We start from the raw sequence: 15,145 nt of genomic DNA on the forward strand, positions 1-15,145 counted from the left end.
TCCCATGAAAAAGCCAACCATATCCGTACCGTTGGGAATGATTTAACTTCACACATGAGCGAATGACATTTCTCCACAAACCGGAATATCTAGGCTACACCCCATCAATGGGCAGACGCGTATTCCTATGCGTTCTCGTCCCTAGATGTTACAACACTCACTTTACGATGTCCTGCCCTATCACACAAACACATCCAGCCAAGATCCCGCCGTCTCCCCCCAGGGTCTTCTCAGCCTAATGGAATGTAGTCTTCTCACACAGCAGCACACTCACAGAGCAATTACGCCGACAGATTCATTTAAGGCCGGCCGCAAGCTCTGGCAGTGGACGTGATGCCCGCTCTGACAGCGAACAGACAGCCCATTCACCCTTCATCAGCCTTGCCGGCTTTCTCACTGTACAATATCCCCCACAGGAAATGATGATTTCAGTCAGAAATAACAATAAGGACTGTATCAGATACTGGATGGACGTCATTGCGTTGTCCTCGGCTGAAGAAATATGTTTGGCAACTAGGGCTAAGGCGCTTTTTCGCCAATTTGAGGCTATTTGGAGCCAGCTGGCAGGTTGAGTGCCTTTCAGTAGCTCTTTCGTTTGTCTTGCTCCTTCTTTTTTTTTGTCGTGCCACAGATCCTCTGGGCCATAGCACTCAGCTTCTCCAATGACACAAAACGAAAGGTGGGAAAGAGGGGAAATTCAGGTTCAGAACAACCCTTGAGTATCTTAAAAAGACAGCCAGACTGCCCAGTGAATGGTGCTCTTTAAAGTCATTGGATTCTGATCTTATTGGTTTATTTAAATTCATTTAATTATTAAAGGATTAAAGGGATTTAAGGAAATAAAGAAAAAGAAATAAGAACTGTAAAAGTTCCAGTTCTATTATAGTTATGATAATATATTTTTTAAATATGCAAACATTCTATTATAGCCTAATATGGAAAAATGTTAAATCAAATTCAGTTAAGATTTACACAAATAATGTCATATGTTCAATTCAAAATAGTGAAATTTAATCAAAAATGCTAAGTAGTTTGCATCACTAGTTATTACTAGTTATAAATGTTTAGCTACTTACATATTATTACTTTTTCACTGTAACTAAAGCGTCCCATTGGAATTCGCACTAACAGTAAGCCCCACCTTCTTTGATTTGATTGGCCATCTCACTCATTCTGACAGTGACGAACACTGTTAGACCACTGGGCAGACCAATATAAAAATGGGATAATTATGAAAAATGTCTAATTATTCAATGTCTATGGCCGTAACGGCCTTGCCCTTTATAGCCTATAGTTTACATCAGAGATAGGCAAGATTTTTTTTTTTTATCCTTAAGAAAAATGTCATATAATTACATTTATTTAAAGACAGAGACACAAATTGTTCAGTAAACCACTGTTTAATAAAAAAGAAACAAACAAAACGCTATTTTAAGCTTAGTTTTCTCCCTCCTGCTGTACCAAACCCATACCGAACCGTGACTCCAAACTGTCATTTTTGTGTACCGTTACATCCCTACAGTGTAAAAAAAGACACCTTTAAATAAAGTGTAACCCAATCTTGTTCCTCTGTGCTGTCATTGTTAGGTGGTTCCCTATTCTCATAGAATTAGAATGATTATTCAAACTTCATAGTTATTGTTATTGCAAATTTGATCACACTCATGCTCACCCCTCCAAATATATGTAAGCCAACCCGATGTTAGCAAACCTGGACATGACACAAAAACGAGTGTTTCTAATTGGCTAGTTTTCATATGGATATAAAAGACAATCCTGACCTTTTTTACACTTCCGTTGTTAGGAAGACAGGTGTAATTTCCACAGTCTCCTATTTCAGTGATATCTGTCACATAGGGACATTTTATGTGGTATTCTAAAAAAAAAAATCACTTACAGCACCTTCGGGTAATGCAGTATAATGCAATATCTGGTGCAAAAGTGTAATTCAATATTGCGTAGAGATCCATATACCAGGGTGCCTTTACACCTACGTTGTATTACGCCTTTCTCATCTGGCTAATTACGTAACAATGCAATGAATAGGTCTGCGCATATTCATAATTACCCTGGGTAGCCTAGACTTTCCCTTGTAAGCACCCTGTCTAAGGATTACTAATTCAGCCTTATGTTTCCTTTCCTTTTCATTGCTTATTGATTTCAAATTCATGACTCCAAAATTAAGGAATAGGTGCCTTTGAGTCCAATTAAACAAGCCTGGTATGGTCCTAGGAGAAATGATTATGGCAAATAAGAGCATTTTCATGGGCTCAGTGTATAGCAGTCAGATCACCTCTGGAGGATAATGCTTGCAGGAAAGGAAACCCATAAATGCTGAGATCGAGTGGCTGCATAATAATCACATAGTCGCTTTGAGAGACTAGCTGAAAAGCCATAAAATATACACACAGAAGAGGCACAGAGTTTTTATTATTATATGAACTGACAGATTGGCTATTCATGTCTCTTTAAGTGTATTGTCGTTTTTTTGTTTTTTTGCTTTTATTGTTTTGTTTGTTTGTTTCTTTTCCTTTTCTTGCAGCTGTCTGCCTGAACATGTTGTGCATGTGTATATGAAGATAAAATAATTGTGGTCTTATGAAGGCCTGGTGAGAGGTGTTACAGTGTGACTGGAAAGCATGCAGAGAAAAGCCGAGGATTTGATGGTGACAGCCATAGTCTGTAAAAAATATGGACAAAGTGAAGTGCTGAAGTGCCTGGTTGCTGAAACCACACCCACCTAGCTCGACCATAGTGGCAATCCACCTGTCACTCAAGTTACCAAGCCCTTAATTATGCAGAACTTTAAGGCTTAAAGGGTTAGTTCACCCAAAAATGAAAATTCTGTCATTAATTACTCACCCTCATGTCGTTGGACACCGGTAAGACCTCCGTTCATATTCGGAACACAAATGAAGATATTTTAGTTGAAAGCTGATGGCTGAGAAAGGCTTCAGACAGGCCTCCATTGGCATTCAGTACATTGACACTTCCAAGATCCATGAAAGGCACTTAAAACGTCGTTACAAACTCTATCTCACCACAGTGGCTCTACAATAAGTTTACGATGCAACGACAATAGTTTTTGTGCGCAAAAAAAAATCTTAACCAACTTGTTCTCGACTTCCGTGTATGCCTCCACGACGCATGCGCGAGAATATGACGCAGATCCGGCGTTCGGACATATGACCCAGAAGCGATTTGTTTACGAGCAGAGGAAGACGCGCGTGTCTAAGCTGTTGGATTCTACATTGATCGTGCTTTAGGTCTCGGCGTAGTTCTCAAAATGGGACTAAAGTGTGTATTTCATGGATTCCCGAACGCCGGCGCTACGTCATATTCTCGCACATGCATCGTGGAGGCACACACGGAAGTCGAGAACAAGTTGGTTAAAGGTGTTATTTTGATTTTTTTTTGCGCACAATAACTATTGTCGTCGCATCGTAAACTTATTGTAGAGCCACTGTGGTGAGATAGACTTTGTAACGACGTTTTAAGTGCCTTTCATGGATTTGTGTTCCGAATATGAACAGAGGTCTTACGGGTGTCGAACGACATGAGGGTGAGTAATTAATGACAGAATTTTCATTTTTGGGTGAACTAACCCTTTAATATAATTTAAGCGTATGAGTTATAAAAAAAATTTGCCCCCCTCACAGTTGTCATGAAGGGCAAAATTAGCTGTATATACCAAAACCACTTTTTGTACCAGGCTGTAAACATACTTTTTTTCTGCTGTAAAGTTGGGCATTTTAACATGGGGGAGATACAGATTTAACAGATTTGAGGGGTCGCGTACATCTGCCCGTATGCACGTCCCCAGATGCACGTCCCCATCGGACCACCGGGGGGTGCTTCCTGTAAGTTTAATGGGTAATCGGACAAATAGTGGGTTCGTGAGATGTGGGCGTGGCGTCCCGCGGAACCCCGGGTGGGACCAATGGAGAGACGGACTAATAATTGGCCTTTGGGCAAATTTAGTGGGTAATTGGACAAATAGTGAGTTTGTGGGATGTGGTTGTGGCCTCCCGCGGACACCCGGGTGGGACCAATGGAGAGACGGACAAATAGTGATTTGGGGGAATGTGTTGACCCCCACCCCCCAGAATGAAAACACCATTCGCGTAATGGGAGAACGGACGTTTTGGTATTTGGAACCGACTTACCCTTTTTACCAGTATAAAACATGAGAAGTGGGCATTTAAAGGGTCCTCTGAGCTCTCTTTTTGTCTCTTTAGCTTGAGGTCACCCCCTATAGGCATCCAAAGCCCCCCTATTCCGGGGTAAGTAAGTGGGGGTCCGCGGGGGAGAGATAATCACAAAACATCCGAATGGCCCATTAATTACAGGGCATTTGTCATCCAAATTCAAGTGTGGACTCTTCATGCACTCAACTGTCACAGTTGAGTACATAGTGCGTCATTTGGGACACAACTTATGTATTCAGACTACTCTTTTGGCATACTGTTTTTTGCATATATAGTAAGGGGAAGTGTTAGATTTCGGGACGCAGCAATTGTATTATTTAAAGGCACACACAGTTTTGTTGGACTGACATTCATTACATTATATTATGCAGCCGTTGATGTATTTGCAGAAACTGCAGAAACAAGTCTGTCTTGAATCAAAAGGTCTGGATCAGGGTTGTTCAATAATTTTTAATTTATTTATTATTTCTATTTTATTTTCCAATTGTCTTTTTTTAATTTTTTTATTTTACCAGTTTATTTGGTTTATATTTTAATTTTATGGTAATATTTACAGATTTTTAATGGCAATAGAGTCTAGTGTTAATATTCAATTACTATTTAGTGGCAATTTCATGTTTAATGCATGCAGGTTGTAATGGTTTCAATATTTAGGCCTATATCTTTTGTATATATATATATATATATATATATATATATATATATATATATATATATATATATATATATATATATATATATATATATATATATATATATATATATATATATATATATATATATATATATATATTCTTAAAAAACAAAACCTAGTTTATTATGAAATTTTCAGATTCTTAAATGTATCTTGCTTTAAGCATGTTTTGATATTTTCTCTTGGAAAAAAGACACAATTATTGATTAAGAAAATTGATTGCAAAGATATTGAATGCAGTGTCTTGTGCACGTGTGAAAAAACTGCGATGTCGGTATGAAAAAGCCCAGTATTTGGTATTTTTCTGCAGGTTTCATGCAGTGAGGAGCCCCAGAGGGTGGGAGAAGCTTTCCTTTCTGAATTATGTTGTCACGTTTGGAGAATGATGTTTTTCTTTTATCCCTGATGCGCTTTCACAGCCTCCGTCTCTGTTTTTCTGGCTCTTGGTCTAAGCCTTTTGATTTCTTCTCATTTCCCTCCCTGTCCTTCGGAGGAGCTCACACTTTGCTTTCTTCATCCCTCTGTTTTCTCTCTCTGTCCTGAAGGTCTGTCTTTGTGAAGGATACTCTCTGTCCACTGTCTAATGTAGTTTATGTCTTCACCTCGGCCCTTGCACTGTTCTGAAGGACCTCAGCTCATATCTTGCAAAGCATTGCAAATCTTTTATCCTACTGCTATGGAGATTTGAGAATATTAGATATACTGCAAAGGATGATTCATGCATCCCAGTCAAACTCTGTGTGTAATGTAATGTATAGCAATGGTTCTTTACTGGTTTTGATTCACAACCCAGATTTTACAAGATATTACCAAGTGACGAACCAGCACATTATTTAAATTTTGAAAAATGACACAAATTAAATATATTAATATTACCATCAACTGCTTAAGCCAACCAATGTGCAAAATTATTATACATGATACGTATCATATGAACAGCATCATATCAACATCCGTTTATGAGAGTTGCACCACATGACATTTTACAAACTTGCCTTGTCATAATAATAATAATAATAATAAAATATTATTTTAAAATATTACTACTACTAATTATTATTGTTATTATTTTACTATTATTATTTTAAAGTAATATGTTTTTCAATAATTGTATTCTTTTAATTATGCTCTTCAAGACAGTTGTACCACTCAGCAATTGTTATATAGCATCTGAATATGCTTTCAGAGGAGATCAGAAAAATGAAAAATGATGACGTATCATAAGAGCAAGGCAGACAGGAGTGATTTAATAAACCTGGCTTAGTGGGAAGATGTCATGTTTGATCTGTGGGGCCATTTATACAACACTGTTATCATCTCCATGTAAACTAAAGAAATACAAAATAACATCACCAACTACTGGCCTGGCAACATAATACAGCCACGAGGTCCCAATTTTGAAGTAGTTCATTTCCTCCAAGAAAACTTGGACATCTCTTGGGTACATATTGTATGTGCATTTTAAGACATTTTAAGGCCAAAAAAATCGGATAACAATAGCTTTAAATCATGTCTCCTCATCTCCATCACTCTTTCTTTTTCTCCTTATCTTGCCCTGTCTCTTCCCCTCCTAAAGCTGAGTCTTTTCTTTTTCATCTGTGTCAGTGAGGAAAGTAAACATAGGGTCAACTGATATTTATAAGTTTTATGAATCATTTTCTTAGACACGTTCATTTACTGAAGGCTTCCTGGGAAGCTAAGTGTATTAAATAATATAGGCCTATTTTAATTCAAAATTTTTACTGAAGCGTCATGCTGCACTGGAATTCATGCTCAGCAGCTTCTGCGAATATAAACCCCACCTACTTTGATTTGATTGGTCATCTAAATTATTATGACATTGACGAGCAGTGACAGACCAATGAGGCAGCTCAGATGAGACGATCTTGGTGCTGTGCAATATCCTTGCATCACTAAAGTAGAGATAATACTGTAGTAGGCAATTATTTCACATCCTTTATTATATAAACCTCAGAAAAATACAGAGGTCCAGACTTTGGTGACCTCATAGCTGGCTACGGCCATGAATACAGTGTTTTTAGTCGTTTTCGTGGATCCGTGTGAACGGAAATAGTTTTGACAACGTTGTCGTCTGTACACAAAAAAAGCGAAGGAAAAACGTTTCCATTTTTTGTGCATCGTTGACTGGTAAACGAATTGTGTTTGCTTGAGTTGGACTTTGAATTAGTTTTGCACTGTTCCCACTTCAGTTTCCTTTGTCTCTGTTCACCTGTTGCCAAATTTTTAGATTTTCCCTCATGTGTCACACTTGTTTCTAGTTAATTGTTCTAGTTATAAAATAACAATATGATATCAATAAATCAATTTCAATAGTACATTGAGTTTAAGTTATTGACATGGAATTTATAGAAACATTTTTAATGCAATAGTTTCATCCATATATCAAAATCAGTATATAGTAAAAATTATTTAAGACAGTATGTACACAGATCTGCTATAAAATTGGTCTGGTGGTGGAACTTTTGCTAAGCCTGTCAGAGGTTCTGGGTTCGATTCTGCCATCGTATAGTATTTTTCCTTATTAAAACAAAATGTGTTCATCAGTAATTGTATATCAAGAGCAGGGACATGTTTGTGTGCATTTTATTTTGTGATTTCACTGGAACGTAGAAGAGTCTCCACAATGGGACTGAAGTGCGTGTCTTTGCACGAGCCGCCATCACTGATGACAGCGAGAACGAGCGCTCGGATGATTTCAAAAGCAACACATTTCTGCTACAGATTTTCTTATTTTCTTATTTAACACAAACGGACAAATGAATACTCTGCTAGTCAACCAGAGCTGTTTGGTTTGTTATAGATACAGTATATCTGTACCAGAAAGTCACTTTTTTTCAATGACGTACGACTCGCATTGACGGGAATATCAGATCTGTCGCAAATGCACGTATCCGATTCATATCAGATTTATTTCCACATATGAATGAGGCCTGAAACCGTTCGTCATATTCATTGGTCATATCCGATCTGTGCCGCATGGGAGGAAAAAAATTGGTCACTTGAACCATGCAGTGTAAATGCGGCCTTATTGTCAATGTTAGATGGTTGTCCTGATTGTGTTTTGCTATTTCTGAGAAGCCTGAGTGTTTTGTTACTTTTAGGGTTCGTTGACAGGACAACAATGTACTAAAAACAGAAATGTTTTCCTTTGCGTTTTTCGCATACAGACAACAATCACACAGATCCGTGAAAACAACTAAAGATGCTGTATTCTGCTGCCTGGCCAATAGTTGGTGATATCACATTGTAAAGAAACACTACTCACCTATAAACTGAATGTAATGCACATGCCATATGATTTTGTAGTTTACACAGAGACGACAACGTTATAATTTTCAAAAACTTGCACTTTGAATCCAAATGTTACCCAAAACCCAAAATGCCGTTGTGGTTTAAATTAACAGACAAAATGCAGAAAAAGTTGCGTTAGAAAGGCTTCTTAGTTTGTTAAAACATTATTAAAACAACTACTGCTGTTTTTGTTTTTCATCCTTTGCTGCAACCACGCTGAAGTGACAAAGGACCATCTTGTCACTTAGGCTACGCGTGGGATCCAAAACAAGACGCTTCCAGTCCAGTACTGCATTTATCACCTTTATTTGTCACAGTTCCGATGCTCAAACACATAGTAATCCTCATACCCACTCCTGACACGGTCAAAAATTGTTTGCCTCCCTCATTACACCTGACCTCACTTCCTCTCTGGCTACCTATATACATTAAACCCACACTTAGGGCTGGACGATATGGCCAAAAATTACACCAAAAAAAAAGGGTCTATATGGCACCAAAAATCTTAACATGTTCTGTATATGGTAGCGGTAGCACCATAGTTAGCGGTATATAGCACCTTAGTCAAAGAACTGGCGAAGAACCTCTGAAGAACCGCTGAAGAACCACTGAAGCACCAACGTATATCGATACGATATATTTCCGATATCGGTATCAAGTGAACTATAAAAAAAGCCTCATAAAAACTGCCAAGAATGCCCACAATGGATGTCTGTACCTGCAAACTTCTGAAAATTGTATATTCCTATAAAACTATATAATATTTTAGAAATTAAAGGGATAGTTCACCCAAAAATGAAAATAAGCCCATGATTTACTCACCCTCAAGTCATCCTAGGTGTATATGACATTCTTCTTTCAGACAAACACAATCAGAGTTATATTACAAAAGTCCAGGCTAATCCAAGCATTATAACTGCGATAATAGTTGCTCTGTTTTTGAAGTCCATAAAAAATGCACCTGTCCATCAAATAATGCGCTCCATGCGGCTCCGGGTTGTTAATAAAGTCCTTCTGAAGCGAATCGATCCATTTGTGTAAGTAAAATATCCATATTTAAAACTTTATAAAGTAAAGTTTCGGCCGACCGCCTTCCGTGTTCAATTTATGGAAAAAGTGTTGAAAGGTCCTCTGCCTATCGAAAGACTAACGTGACCAGGTACACTCGGCATGACGTCACGTACGCATCTTGAGTTTCACTTTCAACATTCAACACTTTTCTATGGAAGGCGATCGGCTGAAACTTTACTAGATAAAGTTTTAAATATGGATATTTTTCTTACACAAACGCATCGATTCGCTTCAGAAGGCCTTTATTAACAACCCGGAGCCGCGTGGAGCACATTATTTGACGGACACATGCCTTTTTTTATGGACTTCAAAAACAGAAGAACTATAATAATGCCTGGATTAGCCTGGACTTTTGTAATATAACTCCGATTTTATTCGTCTGAAAGAAGAATGTCATATACACCTAGGATGACTTGAGGGTGAGTAAATCATGGGCTAATTTTCATTTTTGGGTGAACTATCCCTTTAAAATGGTACAAATAAATTAATGTTCACCTTTTATTTGTATTTAGCCTTCATACAAACAAGAAATGGGAAATCACTGTCAAAAAAACATAAGACTCTCACTCACTTAATTAATATCTTTAACTTTAAAATATAACGTGGGCTGATTATATAATTCTTAATATAGATTAAAACAAAAGTGCTCTTGTTCAGCCAAGATAAAGAATATGAAAAGTGCTCAGATTTGCTGAAAACATAATCTTCATCTTCTGACTCTCAGAATATTCTATCGGGTGGAACTGCTTCAGATGGTGGAACAGATTTGATGTGTTCCCGCTGCTAGTCGGCACCAGGGGTGTAAATCGGACGGTTCATCACGACTCATAACCGCAGTCACTCCAGCTGATGGTGATGTCACGTGCATAGTCAATACAGAGCGGCACAAAGCACTTAGCCCTGTCAGTGAGTCAATGTATATCGAAACATCGGAAATGTGTTTTAAAATCATATCACCGTTATTGGAAAAAATTATATTGCGATATATGTTTGATATTGAATTATTGTCCAGCCCTACCCACACTCCACCCGGTGTCTAACAGTGGAACTACAACAGACATTTAAATAGAGCATAATGGCTCTTACAACGCTGTGACATCATCAATCAAAAATGTCAGGTCTGATACCGCTGAAGAAGATTTAACAGGATGCTTGCATTATCCCACCCTGACCGGTAACATAGAATATCTTTCTTCAGTCCCAAAGCTAAGGTCCATTCCCTCAACAAGACACTTGATTGACTCTCCCATATCCCAGAATGAAGTGTGTTAATGACCGTGAATGTCGGCGATAAGGGCAGATGGGATTTAAAAACGAGCGTCCCGGTTCACACAGGTGTGCTAAACATACACCCATCGTGCCCATTTGCCATATAATTAGAATCTCCTCTCCTCTGCAATGTCATCCTGGCTTTTATTTGGCATCCATCTACGAACCCTAGCAATTGAGAGGAAGGGAAAAAAACATCTCTGAAACATTTCAGTGTCAGCTCTCTTTAGATTTATTGATGGTATTCTCCTGGCTTTCTTTAGTTAATTGGAAGTTTGTTGGTGTGCTCATGGAGCGGGTGAAGAAAGAAAACATATTTTGGCAAAGGCTGACAGAACAGACAATGTGGAGCAAATGCTGTCAAGGAGACAGCAGGAATGTTTGCTCGTTTTTTCTTTCCACAATGTTATTTTTACATACCTGTGAATGAGGTACGGTACATAATATAGCATTTCAATTAGGAATTTATCTGGTCTTTACATATGTTAGTGTTTCTTTGCTACAACAAACAGCTAACCATGTGCAGAGCTGTTCCGGCTGTGCATTGGGACTAACGTGATTTGCACAAGTACGACACATTCCTGGAGCAATATTCCTTTCATTTCAGCTCCCCCTGATTTTAGGGTTACGGTCCTGTAAAAAAAAGTGTTTGAACCTATTTGATTTACTGTATTTTTAATTATATTTTTATACTGAATATCTCAACATAAGCTCATAGGTAAAACATACCTGCCTATACAATACATATTATTCACTGCAGTTTCCAGTTGAAATGAACATTAGAGGCAGTGAGACTCATTACTTATTACAAATTTGTAAGCTAATACATTTTGGTGTAACTTAAAGGGATAGTTTACCTAAAAATGAAAATGTTGTCATCATTTACTCAGCTGGGTAAACTATAATAAGCTCCATTTATATGGCTGTTCTGATGTAGTATCTTGCTCAGTAGCTCACCTGGTACAGCACTGCACTTACAATGCAGAGCGTTTTGCTATGATAACTGTGAGAAACAAGCCACAATAAAAGAGCTGAAAAGGGCCCTATTTTAACAATCTGAGCGCATAGCACAGGTGCACTTAGGGCTGGTTTAATGATGGAAAAAAAACGGTCTGCACGCCAGGCACATGGTCCAAAAGGGTTGTACCTAATCTCTTAATGAGTCATGGGTGTGTTTTGAGTCTCATCTCCCATTCCCTTTAAAAGCCAGTTGCGATTGCACTATGCACTATCACTATGCACTATCACGCCGAGTCATCTCCGACTCTGATCTTTCAAATATTCCTTTTTAATAATTGTTTAATCGACATGTCATCCTCAATAAACCCGTCTATGGCGTGATGACTCTGATCTTTCAAATATTCCTATTTAATAATTTTTTAATCGATATGTCATCCTCAATAAACCCATCGCCGGCGTGTTGCCTCAGATCTTTCAAATATTCCGATCTAATACGATCTCTTACCTGTAAGGTCGCCAGAATAATAATCATACGCTGTTTGTTATTTGGCCAGAGGAGAACTGGCACCCCGACTGAGCCTGGTTTCTCCCAAGGTTTATTTGTCTCCATTATATCACCTGATGGAGTTTTGGTTCCTTGCCACTGTCGCCTTTGGCTTGGCTTGCTCAGTTGGGGACACAGATTTTCCACTAAATATCCAAATGAATCTAATTAGTAAACTAAATTAACTATATAAACTAAATTACTGATCTGCCCACATTGTCACTGTATGATAATTGAAATGAACTGATGACATCAACGCTTTCTCCAGAGCGGCTGTACAGCCGAATCAAATTCTCTTGCATTATTTTCCTGTTTAATTCCTGTTAACTGTGAAGCTGCTTTGAAACAATCTGCATTGTAAAAAGTGCTATATAAATAAAGTTGACTTGACTTGACTTGACAATGGTGGATTCGCTATTTACATGTCGAAATTTGCAAGTGGAAAGACTGAACGCTTCTCCAGAGAGGAATCCTTTTATCTTTAATATTTAAAAATGTTTGTGTGCTGCTGCCGTGTGTGTGTGTAAGCAGAGTGTATGCTCGTTGTGCACCTGCCTATAGGCGCATATTACTAATGCACCCTTTAGACTTTAAAGCAGGTTTTTGTTGTTCGATTGCGCAGTCATTTTCAGTTGCCTCAAAATAGCAACGCGCCAACAATGCGCCTGAACACACCTCGTTTTCAGACCAGCACGCCCATGGGCGAACAGATGGGCGCAAATGCATTTGCTATTTAAACAACGTGACACTGGACGTGAAAATGATACTGAAACTAGCAAAAAACGCTTGTGTCGCACCTGACGTTGCATTGCGCTGGGTGTAGGCCTATTATAGGGCCCATATTGTACGATTTGCAATCTACACAACAACATTGTATTTCTCTTCTAAACTTGATTTCTTTGCTCTTCCGATTAATGTACTAGATTGAATTATTTAGGGCGAATGTGAACCAAATAAAAGTACTTGAATTTTTTTTTGTTGCTGAAATTGTAGTTCACAGTATGCTTAATGAGGACTTAATGAGGAGGGCAAACATTTGATAGTGTTTAATAGTGTTTAATGTTCAATTATGTTGGAATTATAAGAACCATTTAAATGACACTGAGAACTGACACTGACACATTGTGGAGAGGCAGTGGATTGTCACAGCACGTTATTACTGCTTAAACAATTCATGCTTCGCATTTAGCATGCTAACATGTGGTATTGCTAGCTAATAGTTTGGAAGCTAACTAGTACAGTCTTATAATGTAGTCATGTAACACAAAAAATATAAGCAATTTAATAAATTAATCCTGTTAGAGAACCATATTAAAATCATTTTGAGACTACTTATTTGGGATACAAATACTTTTCCACCCAGCGGTACGGTTTGGTTCAGTACGGTTCAGTATAGTTCAGTATGGTACATCATTTTTGCCGTTTCCATTGTAAGTTGTGAATGGTACCCTAATTCTGAACCATACCGTACTACTTTTTTGGCATCCTTCCGTTGGGGTACCTAGCACAGTAGTCCGGTACAAAATAGTGGACCTAAACTCACTGCATAACGTTGATCGGTTGACAGAGAATCATCACTTGCGTGTGCTTTTTCGGCTGTGAACAAGATCTGCTGTATGTTGTCCATTGCTGTTTACAGTGTAGCTTTCTTCTTCGCGCAAGAATGACGTTTATTGCTACACCACACCTATCATAAGCGGTTGGCGGTGGAAACGCAAGCCAGATCAGGGTAAACAGTCCTGAATCGTACTGAACTGTACTGAACCATACCGCACCGCTCGATGGAAACGAGCCATTTAAGATGACTTCATTCCATGATGTTGAAATGATGTAAACAAATTTTGTTTGTCTAACTTGTCTAAATTGATTGATGTGGATTTGACATACAAGATGAAATCATGTAATTCCAACACAATTTTTTTCAGTGTAGAAGCAAAAACAGCATGGTTGCTTCAGCAAATGCGGTTTTATCTCACATTTGTTTATGTTAACACTATCAGTTGGGCTTGTGGTTTAATGTAGATTGTATTTGGATTTCTTTCGAACGTGATTGAGCATTAACCTTTTGGCTCCACTCACCGGGCATTTCACTTCTGAAAATCAGAAATTCACTTGTATGCTATGTGGAAGGGCATGGCAAACTGCTGTAGTGGGCATCACCCTGACGAGTCGGAGTCCCTCATGTCTCTCCCTCCATCATAGGGTGACAACCTGTCCCTCATTTTGTGGGAGTCAGAAAATTGGGAGCTTTGTCCTGCTTCCTGCAAGAAATAAGCAGTGTCTTGCAATTCTTGATTCTTCCCTGAAATTACAATACCACAAAAAGAAATATAATACTAAAAATGCGATTGCCGGTTTAAAATCCATTTGCGCGGCCATTATGCTCTAGCTAGAGCGGGAAAATATCCAGCCAATGCATTCAAAGGATTTTTTTCCACTGATGACCACCGTGTAAATGGAACAATGTGGATCTCATCAAAAAAGCTACACCAGCTAGGACATCTTGATCAGGACATCCTGATTAAACCTGCAAGATCCAACAAAAAATAGAAGTTCGGGATGCACTGAATCCGGTACGCATTTATTGTTTGCATAGCATATTAAAGGAAAATAAACTAGTCCCTTAAAGGGATAGTTCACCCAAAAATGTACTCACCCTCATGTTGTTCCCAACCTGTATACATTTCTTTGTTCTGCTGAACACAAAGGGAGACATTTTGAAGAAAATATGTAACCAGTCCGCTTTGGAACACCCTTGACTTCCATAGTAGGAAAAAGAAAATACTATGGAAGTCAATGGTGCCCCATAACTGTTCAGTTTCCCTCATTCTTCATATCTTCCTTTGTGTTCATCAAAACAAAGAAATGTACAACATTATTGTGAGTAAATGATGACAGAATTTTCATTTTTGGGTGAACTATACCTTTAAGGAAATTTATTTTAGCATAAAATGTGATAAAATGTAAAAGTCACAGAGCCAATCACAATTAATGAAGCTCATTTGGCAATTTTCAGTGTTATCATCCAATGTGATGGCATTAAGGCTTTCCAGCTAATGTAAATTAATATTTACTATAGTAATATTA

The sequence above is a fragment of the Gobio gobio genome (genome assembly GCF_949357685.1).
Source record: "Gobio gobio genome assembly, chromosome: 14".
In the NCBI taxonomy this organism is placed as follows: domain Eukaryota; kingdom Metazoa; phylum Chordata; class Actinopteri; order Cypriniformes; family Gobionidae; genus Gobio; species Gobio gobio.